Here is a 15,636-nt window from a genome sequence, read left to right on the forward strand (position 1 = left end):
GCCTAGTTCTCGGGTTATAGACTCTGTAGTTGTCTGATATGTACATACATATACTATAATGTGTGAAGTAGCTCTGAAGTATCTTTGTTGATCTTTCCCTGGAAGACCTGTTTATTGGTGAGAGTGGGGTACTCAAGTCTCCTGTTATCACTGGGTTAGGGTCTATCTGTACTCTTAGGTGAATTAGAGTTTTTTTTTTTTTAATTTAGATGGGTGCCACTATGTTTGGTTCATATATGCTATGAATTGATATTTCTTCTTGATGAATTATTTCTTTAATTGATATGAAATGAACATCATTGCTTTTTCTGACTGATTTTAGTCTGAAGCCTACTTTGTCAGATATGAGTATAACTACTCCTGCCTATTTGTGGGGTTCATTTGCCTAGAAACCATTTCTCACCTATTGTCTCTAAGTTAGTGTTTATGTTTTTCAGTAAGATGAGTCCCTTGTAAGAAACATATGGTTGGGCCTTGTTTTTTTAACCTAGCTTGTTATTCTATGTCTTTTGATTGGGGCATCGAAGACATTTACATTCAATGTTAATATTGAGAGGTATAGGTTGTTTCCAGTCAATTCTATTCCCTTGTTGTTTACTTTTACCTATTCCTTGTTAACTGATCTGCTTCATCAAAACGGTTTATTTTTTCTTGCATGTTCTTTCCTCACTCTACTTTTTTTTTCTAACAGCAAAGAATCTTCCCACTTTTTATTTTGACATACTGATACTTCCATAAACTTGGAGTGGAAGATAAGTTGTTAAATAAAAGTCATTTAATATATATAATATACAGATATTATTTTAAAAGTGTTCATATAATGAATTCTTTTGCTACTAACAAAAATTAAGATACAAATAACTGACTAGAAAAAAAACCATCACTAAACCAAGATACACAGGAACTGCACTTCATTTTGGGAAAAGAAAATCCAAATAATTCTTAGTGCATTAGAAGAATAAAAGTACATTTGTCATAGTATACATTATTATATTCCCTTAAAGTAGGGACTGTTTAAATTTTTTAAATTAAAAAAAATGTTCAGGTTTAATTCTGTCTGTACATTCAGGAACAATCAGTGGTTACATACAATTCTCTCATCATGCAAAAAAGCCTCAGTTAATTGATTTCTAAAGTCTAATTAAGTAAAATCAACCAATAGCAATTTATCAAGCAGAAAATCAGATAGATATAGAAACTGAGCAGTTGAGTTGTATTTCCTGTCTACACTACTGCACTACTCAATCTCTCTTCTTCATGTGGGCAATGGTGGTCAAAAAATTTCAAATGACAGAATATGTGAGAGAAAGAAGAGTTCCTAATGCCATGACAGCCTTTGCCATCTTTTAATACAGTCCTTACACTTCTACATGTATGTGTGGAAAGGAGCAGGAAACAAAAGCAGTAGATTAAGACAAATAAATAAAGATAATGCTGAAATAGCTACATTAGAATTATATTTATTAAAAAACTGATCTGAAATCTGCTCAGGACACCCAAACAAGCAAGCAGAGCAGACATTAGTGCAAATTTAACCTGATAATTTATGGGAAAAAAAGCTAGTTGTGATTAGAAAAATTTCAGTTATTTCCTTGTAAACACAAAGAAAACTCAACAGGAATTTTAAAGGTCACAGAAAATGCAACAGTTGCTCTCTTACAATCCTTCTGGAGGCTTATAGACAAATCAAGTTGAAGGCAAGTGTTAAAATACCTTTCAGCCTGAAAATTCATGCACCTCTATATCCCGTTGTTCCAATTGGCTTTTGATTTAAAAAAAAAAAGACTCAACAAACTTTTTGTAAGAGGTACAGCTGGAGTGATGAATATAAACTAATTCCCCTCCCCACAAAATGACATCATTTACCCTCTAAAGCATAAAAAGCTATATAACATCTCATACAAATTAACCAGTGTACTTAAAAAAGTAAAGCAGTTTTGGACTAATGACATTACACTGAATTTGTGATGAAGTACGAGGCACAAGAATGTATGCACTAATTAGGCATTTCAGTCTAATCAATCTCAAGATTACCATTTAATTCTTGGCAATATATAATAATTGTTATTATGTAAGTCATGAATTGTATAGAACAAGAAGCAGTGTGTTATAATAACAGGGTTTGTATTTGACAAAACAACTTCAATGGTGAACAAATTTCTTCTATGAACTTTGCGATTTGCTTTGCTGTTTGTCACATGTAGTAGATCCTTGATTTGACTCTTCAATATTCATGCTTTCTCCATCTGCAGTCTCTAACATTTCTTCATCTTCCTCGTCCTCATGTAGGTCTTTTGAAATTAATTGTCTAGCTAATTTAATATTCAGTCCTTCATTGTAGAGAAGCTTCCTTTTCATTTCAAATTGTCCCTTTTCTTCTTGCTCTTCAGGTGAGAGGTCATTATCCTCCTCTTCACTGCTTTCTTGTTCCCGAATTCCATACTTTGGCTCAGAGCCTTCAGCAGCAGCTAATTTCTTGGCTAAGATACCTGGAGTCATGGCCTCAGTGGCTTCTGAATCACTGTATCCATCTTCATCATCACCTATCGTACTATGCTAAGGAGTGTTTGGTTCATCTATTTTCATTAAACCATAATCTTTGTCTGCTGGATGATATGTTGCCTGGATGTCCATCTCATCACACTTCTGGGATTTTTTACTCAGTTCCTCCTCGGCTGTTCGGCCGAGGCCACCACCGAGGAAGTCGTGGAGGTCTTGTTCTTCAAGATTCCCTTGATGGGCTGGTGCGAAGCACAGCCAATGCAGAGCAGCTGGCGGCCTTTCTCCGCGCCTGCACTTCAGCCGCAGCCCTCAGACTGAGGCCGACCCAGTGCCCCAGCGCGGGAGCAACGCAGACGCCGAAGCCCTCCTCACCCTAATTTTATCTACTGTGTATAAGAGTCTTTTAAATATTTTCCAAATTGCTACTTTGTTGCATTGTGGATTCCTTAAGTTTTTCTTGTTGTGGGAGGTTTTAATTTGTCCTTTACAGAGGGAGGAGAGTTTTGCTGGATAGACTAGTCTAGGCTGACATTTGCTTTCTTTCAGGGACTGAGTTATTTGTTTCCACGGCCTTCTTGCATTTAGAGTTTGTGTTGAGAAATCTGCTGTTATTCTAACGGGTTTCCCTTTGTGTCTTGACTTTTCTCTTTTGCAGTTTTCAGTATACTTTCTTTGCTCTGTATGTTGAGTGTTTTGAATATATGTCTGGGAGTGTATCTTTTTTGGTGCTTTTTTTTGTCTCAGTTGGGGAGGGAGGTTGCTCCGAATAAATTCCTTAAGCTTCTTATTCTCAAGATATTGAATTCTATCCCCTGTTCCACATAGTGAAAAAAGGCTTAGTTACTCAAGCTTTCTTTGTAATCTAACTGCATCCTTGAAGTTGAAGTAATCCATGATGAAGACCAGTTAGTGCTACTGCTAAAGTATGCTTGATTTCCAGTTAGAGAAAGGATGAATATTCATGGACATGGAAAGAGTCTGAGGTAATTTCATTTTTCTTTATGTCAGCATAATACTACATTGTGCTGTGTTGTCTTATTCCATTCATTAGTTGTGGGGCTTCAGGGCTATTTCCAAAGCATGGCGGTAGTGAATACTACCGGAATAAACATGGACATGAAGTGATTCTATCAAATTCTGCACAAATTGCTACTGGTATATACACAGGGGTAGTATCATAAGATTGTATGGTACTTTGGTTTTTAGTTTTTGAGGAACCTCCATACTGCTTTAAGTGGTCATACCAATTTTCATAACCAAGAGAAATCTTCACCAGGATTTGTGATTGTGTGTGTTACTGATGGCAGCCTTTCTGACTGGAATGAAGTTAGTCTCAATGTAATTTTCTTTTGCATTTTCATTACAGCCACATATGTTGAGCATTTATTCACAGATTTATTGGAATTTGTACTTCATATTTGCATAATTACATTTTCAGCTCATTTGCACTGAATAATAAATATTCAGTGAGTTACTGGTCCTTTGTGGGATTAGTTTTTTGAGCTACATGCATATTTTGGTCAGATGTACAGCTGCCAAAGGTTTTCTTCCATTCTATAGGCCGTCTCTTCAGTCTATTGACTATTTCCTTTGCAGTTGAGTTTTATGTAGTCTATTTGTCAATCATTTCTCTTAATTGCTGAGATATTGAAGTTTTCATAAAGCTATTACCTACCCACATCTATGTGGATCTTTGATCCACTTAGAATTGATACTAACACAACTTGAAAGTCTAGTTTCAATCTTTGGTAAACAGATATACAGTATTTCCAGTACATTTTTAAAAGGCTATACTTTCTCCATTTTTTTCTTGGTTTGTCAAAAATCAAATGGCTATAACTGTGTGTGATTGTATTTTGGTCTTTTGTCCTGTTCCATGGGTCTTCATGTCTGTGTTTTTGCCAGTAACATGCTTTTATTAATTTGACTCTGTAACTTCTTTAGGATAAATTTAACTTGCAATTATATAATTAGATATACTCTAACACATGTTGAATATTAAAAGATACTTTATTGAGAAATTAAATTTACTCATTGATTTTCTTAAAAAACTGCCTGTCTCTTAAGATTAATTTAGGGAAAATGAGATACTAAGTGTTTGCATTGTGCAGACTTCACAAGATTAACAACTCTCTAGAGAAGGCCAATAGCAAGCTTGTTTTGGAGAGATCACAGATCACAATTTTACTTAAACCTATTTAGACAAGGCTTACTCCAATGTACAGTGGTGTTGGAAATCTTCCTAAGTTTTGAGGTTTAACTGAATTAATAATCCATGGTCTATACCTTAAACCAGAGATTTTGGCTCAGCAGCCGAACATTCTTCCATGTGCCCATCGCAAGGTATTATGCTTCTATCCAAGTATGCTCAAAAATAGGAAAACTAGCTGGACCCTCTGGTATATTGGTTGACTTCTCAGCTTCTGGGCTATTTTAGTATACAACTCTTTTGGGGACACTGAGGCTGCTTCTGACCACAGAGAGCTTTACACACTTGTGCCGGACAGGTTCCCTCTGCCACAAGTTCCCCTAGGTCATGGCCAAATTTGTCCATGTTCAGACTGACCTCAGAATGTGTCCCAGAGATTGGGGAAGTAACTAACTACTGCCTTCTGCACTGGCTGGGGATAGGATGAAGGAACTATGTGCTGTTTCTGTTACTCCCAGTACTTAGAGACCCTTGAGACCAATTCACCTTCATGTGTGTAGATTCAAGATTCAGAGGGTCTGGACTTAGTTCTGTCTGTAAGCAACACACACCGTGATAGAGCTCCCAGAGGCAGGTCTCAGTGCTTTGAGGCCCAACTCAGTAGTTCACCTCCCTGTATGGAAGGAGTCTGTGAAATTAATGTGATTTGGAGGGTCTGGGCTGAGGTCCCTAAGACTGTCCTAACAGTTAACCCATACCAATTTATGGTTCATGAAGGTAGGCCTTAGTAACTTTCAGAAGTTGCCCAGGGGTTCACTTGCCTGTTTGGTAGTACAAGCGATGGAAATTTTGCTATTCGGCAAATATATGCTTGGAAGCTTAGATCCACTTGACAACAGACTAACCAGGCTGCAGTTCCAAATACATTGGCCTTCTGTTGTGCTCAGGCCACATGATGCTGCATGGAACCTGGTGGGCCTGCCAGAGGACATGGTGGCCTCCCTGAGCTGTGAGCAAAGGTGCATTTGTTCCAGAGGCTGTCCTAGGACTCCCTGCTGGCAGTTGGCTGTGGACAGCATTTTGCCTGTAGGCACCCTGCCCAGTGTCTCTAGGAGCAGGCTTGGCATGCTTGAATCAATGTCAACAGCCTGCCCCTGTCCTCCCTGTCACATCTCTCCCCCAAATTTCACCAAGCAGGCATGAGCTTGGACCCCTGGTGAGGCACACACAGGGCTGGCTACTGTGGTATGAAGTAGCTCTGACAACCCTGCTGAGCGCAGGATTTTCCAGTCCCCACAGTACTGGGCCAGAGCCATATGTTCTGCCATTAGATAGGTGTTCAGATCTTTCACTGTCTTATGTTGAGAAACATGTGAGTCAGTTAACCAAAGCAGTGTTGGTCCTTGCAGATCAGAAATCAGTGCTTTGAAACCACCTGTGTTTGGTCAGCCATATCAGTAGGTGTGGAGTTGTGCTCATGACTGCACCTGCTATGTTTGCACTTGCGTGGAGTTACCACATGCAGGAGAAGTGAATTCTGGTATCTCAAGTCATCTGTTTGGTGAAAGGTGGGGAATTACATTTTCCTGTTGCCAAAAGAAAGAAATTGGGTGAGGAGCTTGATCTTATGAAAAGAGGACCAGAGGAGGGTCCATCTGCATGTTAAACTTTGTCCTCAGAACACTGACTGAGCTTAGAACCAGTGCCATCACTTGGATCTGGGCCCCTGTTGATTTGGAATCACAGCCTGCATGGTTATCTCCTTTCCCTGAGGGGAAGCATGTCTAAGGCTAACATCATCACCCATTTTTCTGGTAGAAGATGGCAGTGGTGAGGCCAGCTCTTTGATGAGCTGCTCACCACTCAGGAGCACCTGCCATGCCAGTTCCCAGGAGACAGATTCAGGCTTCACATAACTTAGATGTGTCTGGGGTCACCTTGCCACAACCAGGACCATAAGCTGCACACCCAGCCCTCCTGGGTCATGCTGATTGGTCAACTTTTGAATTAGATCAGCATTCTTACCTAAGACTTCAGGCAGTGTATATCCAGAAGCTCAGAAGCTTGCCAAGAATATGGGCTTGGGAAAGAGAACTTTAAAACTAGTTGTCCTCTGTCACAGAAGGGTGAAAGAGGGACTCGTGGGCAGCGATCCAGCTCCAGCCTCAGAGAGGGCATGAGAGCTCCTCTGAGAAGCTGTGTTGGCCTCTCCTCCCCACAGGAGACATCTGCCCATTGCTGGGCTCTGAAGCCCTCCAGCTCCAGCTCCTTCCCCATCATCCCATCCCATTGGTCCCTAGTGACCCAGATGCATTTTGCTTGAACAGCTTTCTGCCAAGGTCCACAGTCACAGCTGAGTGCATTAGACAGGTCCCTGAGGGTCTCTCAAACCATGCTCAGGCCTTAGACTTGCTGGTTTCCTGCAGTAATGTGACTGACCCCCTTGTCAGGCCTCATTGCCATGTGCCACAAACTGGTATACTTATCAAATGGGAAGTGAGTGAACGAAACTGTAATTCAGAAGCCTACTGTTAAAAGTTGTCGGTAACCACAAAGAGGATTCACATAAACAGATAAATGAAATCAGGAAACCAACACCAGACCTAGACAAGAAATTCACCAACATGGAAGAGAAATTCAGCAAGGAAATGGAAATTATAAAAAATAACCAAGTAGAACTATTAGAAATGAAAAGCTCAATAAATCAAATACTAACCTACTATCCACAGTAGGTAAATGTCATTAGCATACAAGATCAAACAGAAAGAATATTTGAAATGGAACAGATGATTGAGAAGTTATTGCACAGTCACAATCACAAAGAAAAAGAAATAATTACATATGAGCACAACATACAAGAACTCTAGGGTACAGACAAAAGACAAAACCTAGGAATTTATTGGGTGGTGGGATAAAGAGCTGAAAAATTTAAAAACTAATAAAATTAATAGGAAACCAATTCAATAAAATCATTTGGGAAATAAAATTTCCCAAATGTCCCTGCTGTATAACAAATACATCTTAATAAAGCTTATAAAAAAAGAAAATTTCCCAAATAAATATAATGATACACACACCCATGTATAGGAGGCATTATGAACTTCAAATACGCATGACCAGAAAAGAACAACTATACATCACTTCATAATTAAAACTTCAAATAAGCATGACCAGAAAAGAACAACTATACTTCACATCAAAATTAAAATAAATAAATTAAACATGAAAACAAAGAAAGGATTCTGAGAGCTGTAAGAAAAAAAACTCAAGCTTACATACAAAAATAAACACTTAAGAATCACTTCAGATCTCTCAGCATAAACCCTAAAAGACAGGAAAGCATGGAGGCATATAATTCAAACTATAAGAGAGAATAATTGCCAATCAAGGAAACTTACCCAGAAAAGCTTTCTTTCAATCTCAATGGATACATGAGGATCTTTCAAGGAAGGATAAGCTGAGGCAGCTTGTGTCCACCAAGCCTGGATCACAAATTATATTCAATGGAATAATTCACATGGAAGAGGATGAAAAAACAATTACAAACATGGGAAGTAAGGAAAGAAGAAAACTCAACAGGTGATATGACAACCCATAAAAGTTAAGAATGCCTGAAGCATGATTACTCAGTAAACCAGAAAATCTCAAAGATGAACAAAGCCAAAAGTTAAAAACAATCAACAGGAATCCAGAGGGGCATAAGAGCAGAGGAGGGAAAGAGAATGTTAGAGAGTGAAAAATATTAAAACATTTAATCTGTGTATGAAGACAACATAACACAATGTACTGTAAGCTCTTAAATAGTATGGAAACCAAATGACATAAAGAAGTAAGTAATGGGGGGATTAATCTGATTAAAGTATGATATATGTCTGAAATACCAAGGCAAATCTCCTTTGAATTATCAATATGCAGAACAGGAGTCTAAAACAGATCCTACCCAAGGTAAGTACCAAGGCGAAGGGGGAGGACATAAGAAGATGGTAATAAAAAGTGAACAAGGTGGATGCATTTTATATTCATGTATGAAAATAGAATAATGAAAAGTTAAAACTGTCCTAAAGGAGAAAAATAAAGGGGGACAATCTAATTAAGATATATTGTAAGCATGTATGTAAATAGACCATGATATATTGATTGGAAAAGTATTCTATGCTAATAACATTATTAAAAAATAAATTAAGAATTATACAAAATGACTTGGCAATGGAAGAGTCCACCCTTTGGTTCACCCAGTGTACTTGTAGTTTGATTCTTTCTAAAACTTCCAGATTAGATAGCATTGTCAAAAAATGTGATTAGTTTCTTTCATGTCTCTATTTGTAAGGCAGCCCATCATTGCCAGTAACAATTATTACTGTCTTCTTGGATAGTCAGTAACCACAGAATTAATATGTTCACCCCAATAACTGTCCTATAAAACAAAGAAAAACCTGAGAGGATAAAAGGCCTAGAAGGGTTATATGTTCCAGTAATTAATGGAATTTTTAGAACAATGGAAGGCAATATTGATGTAAGAGTAAATAATCTCATGACAGAAATGCCACCTACTCTGTTTGCTACTAAATTTCCCAGGATATTATTGATGAGCCAGCAGAACATGTTACCTTGATGGCCTGGCCAAGATCAGAAAAGATGTGGGGAATTTCCACATCTGTGCAACAGGGCATTCACAATGCTAATGGAAAGGGAGAACAGAATCGGCATAACACTGAAGTGCAGGGTTCATGATTCCAGTGTACCTAAGTGGATGGCAGATGGTCACAAAACAAACAAACAAACAAAACCACGGTGAGCCTGTGTAACTGATGGCTTTCCTCTGGCAATGGATGTTTACTAGCATCTTGATGAACATGGTGGAAATGAAATAAATGTTAGTGAAGTGCATCTTTGGGAAGAAGGAACACATGGGAGCATGAATGAGCGACTCTGGCTGGTAGTGACAGTGGTGAGGATTTTAAATCCAACACCATGAACAGGTATATGGAAAGAACAGTACAAATATGGGTGAATTAAAATTCTTGATCCTCTGAGATACCAAGAAGGAAGAATTCTCCTTTAACTGCTTGGTTTTATGCTTCCATGTTATAGAGGAAATTGATGTGAAAAATTCAAATATTCAGATAGGTCAAGTATATACAAGAGTCCCTTATTTTAGAGAAATTGTGCATCTACATTTCAGGTGAAGTAAATGACACTAAACTTTTCCTTTGCCTTCTTCCTTGTTCTCTCCATTTTCAACCTGGTTTGTTTTTCTATCCTCTTATTTCTATCTCCTACCCTACCTAGCTGTCCAAATTTCATTTACTAAACACCATTTCCATTCCCACATTGTACCAACTAATAGAGCTATTACAGGAGAATACAGAAGATGGAATATGTCTATTCCTTGACAATACTTCAATTCCTCAAGCCAACTGTAAAACAATGTTAAATCCAAATCAGTAAAACAGCTTTAGCAGAGCTTTTTAACTCAGAAAGAAGTGAGTATAATCATGGCTCCAGTTCTTGCTTTATAAGCAAGAAAACATTTTTACTCATATAAAATGCCCTTATCACCTCATTTTCATATCACATAATCATTATAATATTTTTGGGAGTCTGACAAAGATGAGTAATGGGAATAATGAATCTTTTTAATTATCAATTTAATTTATAAAGAGAGAAATTAGATTTGTATAGTTCTAGAGACTCAGAAGTTGAAGATCAAAGAGCTCCATTTGGTAAAGGCTTTCTTGCTGTATTATTACATGTCACAGGGCATCAGATGGTAAAGAAACATGACCAAGAGAGGAAAATGGTAAAACTTCCCCTGTTTTTAAGTGACTCTTTCCTGCAATAAGAGTGACAATTCATTTTTGGGTGAAGCTCTCATTACCTAAACACTTCCTATTAGACCTCATCTTTTTAATACTGTTACAATTGCAGTTAAATTTCCACAAGGGATTTTGGAGTAGATGTTTAAATCATAGTATATGATTCTACTCCATTTTCAGAAAACAGCCAAACTTTACCCATGTCACCTAAAAGGAACTTACTAGCAGAGCAAAAAATAGAGTAATAGCATTCTAAGTTCTTCTTCTCCTTAATTATGATTTTTTAAAGTGCACTGTTGAATAGAAGCATTGAAGGTAGAAGAAGCAGCACAGAAGGAAATGACATTCCATTTCAGGAAGGAGAAAGTAGACCATGGGTCTTGTGGGTCAAAATCACATGACTTTGTCTATGGAAATACCCTGAATTACTGATTTGTCAAGGAAGATGAACAAAACCATGGTAAGCCTAAGAAGGTTGTACTGTAAGCACCATGTTTCCTGGTCACGGTCCCTTAACATAGAATGGAAAAATCAACATCTCAAAGAAAATTTGTGCCAGGGTTTGTCTAGCACATCACTGGCAGCACTATGAATCAAAATTGGATGCTTCCATTTTGTATCTGTCTTGTTCTTCCCATGTTTAAAAAACTCTTGGTGATTAGGTGAAGTGCCAATAAGATTTAAAGCATGTGTACTGGAAATTTATCATGGGAATTCAGAATCAGGGTAGCTTGATTGAAAGGCAAGTTTTTACATGCAACATTTTTAACCACCAACATCATACCTGATCCAAGAACTACATTACACACAATAATGCTCAATAATAAAGCATAAACATTGGTCTCAAAAATTAACATTATAATATAGCAGATAAAATATTTGAAATATTTCAAATATTTAGTGTAACAGAAACCCACACTAACCACAATAGTTAGGCAGAGTTCCATTGCTAAAGACTCGTAGGTACCAAAAGGACAAGGCTTGCATGTGAATGGTACATTGAAGGAAAGACGACAGTGCAGCAGTAGCATTATAGTAAGGTTGTACATCACTGTTAGCATTCACATATTCTCTATTTCAAGGCAATGAGACACCTCAAAACAAAGGGTCTAAATTGGAATTTGAACATAATTTTAAAAAAAATATTCTTGCTATGTGAGAATCCCCAATACCATCATCAGGACCATCCTAATACCTCATTATGGAATATTCTCAGAAAATGTTCTAGAACTCTTAGGTCCTGTCTTTTTTCTAGAGTCCACAAGGCACTTTGAAGTTTGTTCTGAAAACTTTGTTGATATTTAGATTTTTTCCGTTAACATTCGTAGAATTTTCTGCCTCTACACACCTTAAAGATTCTTTTGTCCCAGGATATTATAACTTGTGTTCCCTCTATAGGTGTATTGCTGCATATTCACCAATTTTTTTAAATGTCTAAATAGTGGATAAGATGGTATTCATTGTCATAATACATAAAATTCAGGGATGCAAAATTAATTTTCACTGTACGTCTCCAATTTCTTAATAGGGAGCTTAATATCTTGAATTTTCTATAAATTTTATATCTTTTGGTAAAAAATATTGCTTCACGTATGAGATGCTATTAATATTCCCATTGTAATTTTCTTCTGCTATGGACATGACTAGATTACCTGACACAGTTTCTTATAGAAGGGAAGTGATGGGGAAAAATGTATGGAGAATAAAACAAAGGTAGAACATTTTAATATTGATAACTGCAAATGAGAGAGAAGAAACAATGGACTAAGATTCTTGCATAGATGAAGAAGCAGAAAGAGAGAACCCCTCAACAAACCTCAGTAGAATTGATGAACTAACTCGTAAATATCTGTAAGTGATATAACATAAACCAGAAGACTTCACATTATTTGGATGCCAGCTCTAAGGAATAACACTCACTTCATCCCAGGCTATGAAACAGAAAAATTTTAAGCTTTGTCCACAGGAACACAGAATTACAGGTAAGCACCTGCCTCCTGTACAGAAATGATAGTCGCTGACATGATGATCAGGAGTACTGCCTACTGATCTGTGCAAGTTTGTTGAGTGGAGACCACAGGCTGATGTTTGCAGTTTCTGTGGCCCTCGGGGTTTCCATATACAAATCTGTTCATTGCTCAAGTTCCTTTATTCCCATGTGATCACAAGGCAGCACAAATGCTTAAGGAACCAGGATCAATGAATAAGAACTTGGCTTTGGTGGACTCTGCCACCCTGAGAGACCTAGACAAGTCACCTTATTTCCTCTCCCTTTTGCTTCCCATCATAACCTTGCCTACCTGAAAACATAATCCCTCTTTGATTAGATTTTAGTTTCTATTTTGGTAAACGTGATAGACAACCCTATTATAACAATGTCAGAAATAATGGTAACTCATGTAGACTAGGAAATATACTCATTATTTACTGGCATATAACAAGTTTCTATGGTGGGGATACACTGTAAAATTTATACATGTGCTTATAATATATCTTAATTAGATTTATACCCTCCATTGTTTTCCCTCATCTTCTGTCCCCCTCTGCTTAGAACAAACAGGTTTCATTTTTTTTCTATTTTCATACAGGAGTACAAAACTCATCCACCACAATGCCCTCTTCACTCTTTATGTCCTCCCTCTCCCATCACTGAACAGGACTTGTTTTAACTTTTTGCTATTTATTTTTAAGTGAATACTGATTGTTCAAGTGGATTTTGGCATAGAGTTTTTTCTATGGGTAAATACATACAATGCCAGTGTAAAAACATGAGCTCATGCAATGAATATATCATAAAAATGAAACTGCTAAAGTCTAAGTCAATGAATGATTCATGGAGCATTTATACTGCTTATGCATATTATATTCAGCAGTTCTAATACATTATGTATAATCAACTGTAAAAAGTCATTTATATTGTTAACAGCTTTGTTGGACTAAGACTGACTTGAAATAACATCTGTATACTTTATGTGTAACATTTAATACATTTTGATGTTATATATTAATGAATTTGAGCATATACAGCCAATCCCACACATATGTAATGATCAAGGAAATCATTGCCATAAATATACCAGGATATATATCATCTGTAAAGTGTTTTTCTGCCCCTTTATAAAACTTTGTTTTCTTTCATTGAATATATTTGTTTTGAGATTTGTCCATCCTGTTACATCAATAGCTCATTACTTTTTAACACTGAGGAGGAATGCAGCATTTGGATATTCTATGATGCACTCATCCATTCACCTGTTAATAGATAGTCTGTTGCTTTCAGTTATTGGCTACTACAAATAAAGCTTCTATGAACATTTTTCTGCAAGTCTCTTTATAGACATATGCTTTCATTGTCCTTTGAAAAATAATGCACAGTAAAAGGGTGGATCATGAGATTTTTGTGTGACTAACTGAATCAGAAATGACCAATATTTTCCAACATGGTTTTACTATCAATTATTCTCATTAGCATTGTATAAGAAGAAAAATTCTTGTATGTTCTTAATATTTGGTATTGCTTGTCTTTTCAATGATAAGTTCTCTTGAAGTTAATTTTTCATATTAGTTGTGATTTTAATTTAAATTTCCTTAATAAGTAATGAAGTTGACCATCTTTATATGTGTTCATAAACCATTTGTACATGTTTTGATGGAATTTCTGCTCCACTTGTTAGATTTTGTGTGACACAAATAATTGTACATAATTTGAGGTTACAACATGATGTTTGGATTAATTTATAGATTGTGAAAAGACTAAATAATGGTAATTAGCATCTCCATAATTTTCAAATCATACTACTTACTCATAATGAGAAAATTTCAAATATTTCCTTCTAACTGTGAGGTAGAATGGAGACATATTATTGAATGGATACAAAGTTAACGTTAGATAGCAGAAATAACTTCTGATATTCTGTTGCACAGTAAAGCCAATAGAGCTAACAATAACATATCAAATATTTCTATTTCTAATTTGTTTATCAAATTTCTTCTATATTCTATATAGAAACCTTTAATCAAATATACAATTTACAAACATTTGTGCAAAACTGTGGCTACCACTTGAATGCTATTATAAACCTGATTTGAATGCTATGACCATCACCAAAGTATGTTACCCTATTAATTTTTTTTTCTGAAGGCTTTATTTATATCCATATTCCTCAGGCTATAAATTAAGTGCTTCTTCATTTGAAGGATCACAGAATCCATTATTGAAGCTACTGCTGTCTTCCTTGTTGACTGATTAATTACAGAGCTACCATACAATCCAAAAGCTGTCCATAGAACAAGGAAATTACTGATAGGTTATTTTCTGCCAGCTGGTGACATTCTCAAAATAGAATAGACAATTTGAGTATAAGAGAAAATGATATCAGAGAGAAAAATATCACCAAGGATGACTAATAAAAACTAAAAAAAAATTACTGATGACAGTATCAGGACAGGAAAGCTTAATAACTTAAACACATTCACAGAAAAAGTGGGGTGTATTCACCATGGTTGAGGCTCATGATGACCATTATACATTAAGGGGTGACAAATGACCACATAGAAGTCATAAGTCATTACTGTAAGGAGATAATTTTCCACTCCAACAAAAACCAGGACAGGGCACACCTGAGAGAGGCAACCTGTGCATCTGATACTCTGATCCTGTACTTGAATGCTCTTCAACATGTTGGAATTATACTTGTGATCAAGCAGATATTAGTAAAGGACAAATTGGAAAGGGAAAAGTACACAGGGCTTCAGAGATGGGAGTCAGAGATAAAAGCCAGGATGATGAGCAGATTTCCCAGGATGGTGAAATGGACAGGGATAGGAATATGCACAGGAACAGGCTTAAGGTGAGGAGCTGAAGTTCAAGGTCTTCTGTCAATCCCAGAAGAAGAAATTCTGAGAGAGTTGTTTGGTTTTGGGGTTCTATTCTACAATTGAATATAAAGCTAAAGATGAGGGACTAAAATATATGATTCATGTGCCCACAGTCAGATTATCATCACCTGAGAGCTTGTTAGAAATACTAATTTTTGGTACCCAGCACTAGACTCACTGATCATAAGATACAGGGATGAAGATCATCAGTCCAGGTTTTAACAGGCTGTCTCCCATATGCTAAAGTCTCAGAATCACTGTTCAAAAGAAACATTCTGATTTCCCTTTCTC

General features: G+C 36.7%; 1 pseudogene; it reads right to left on the bottom strand.

Moving 5' to 3' along the window:
* Positions 1-2,074: 2,074 nt before the first annotated feature.
* On the bottom strand, positions 2,075-6,928 carry LOC109677567 (protein phosphatase inhibitor 2 pseudogene; annotated as a pseudogene).
* Between the last annotated feature and the right edge of the window lie 8,708 nt (positions 6,929-15,636).

The sequence above is a fragment of the Castor canadensis genome, chromosome 15 (assembly GCF_047511655.1).
Source record: "Castor canadensis chromosome 15, mCasCan1.hap1v2, whole genome shotgun sequence".
In the NCBI taxonomy this organism is placed as follows: Eukaryota; Metazoa; Chordata; class Mammalia; order Rodentia; family Castoridae; genus Castor; species Castor canadensis.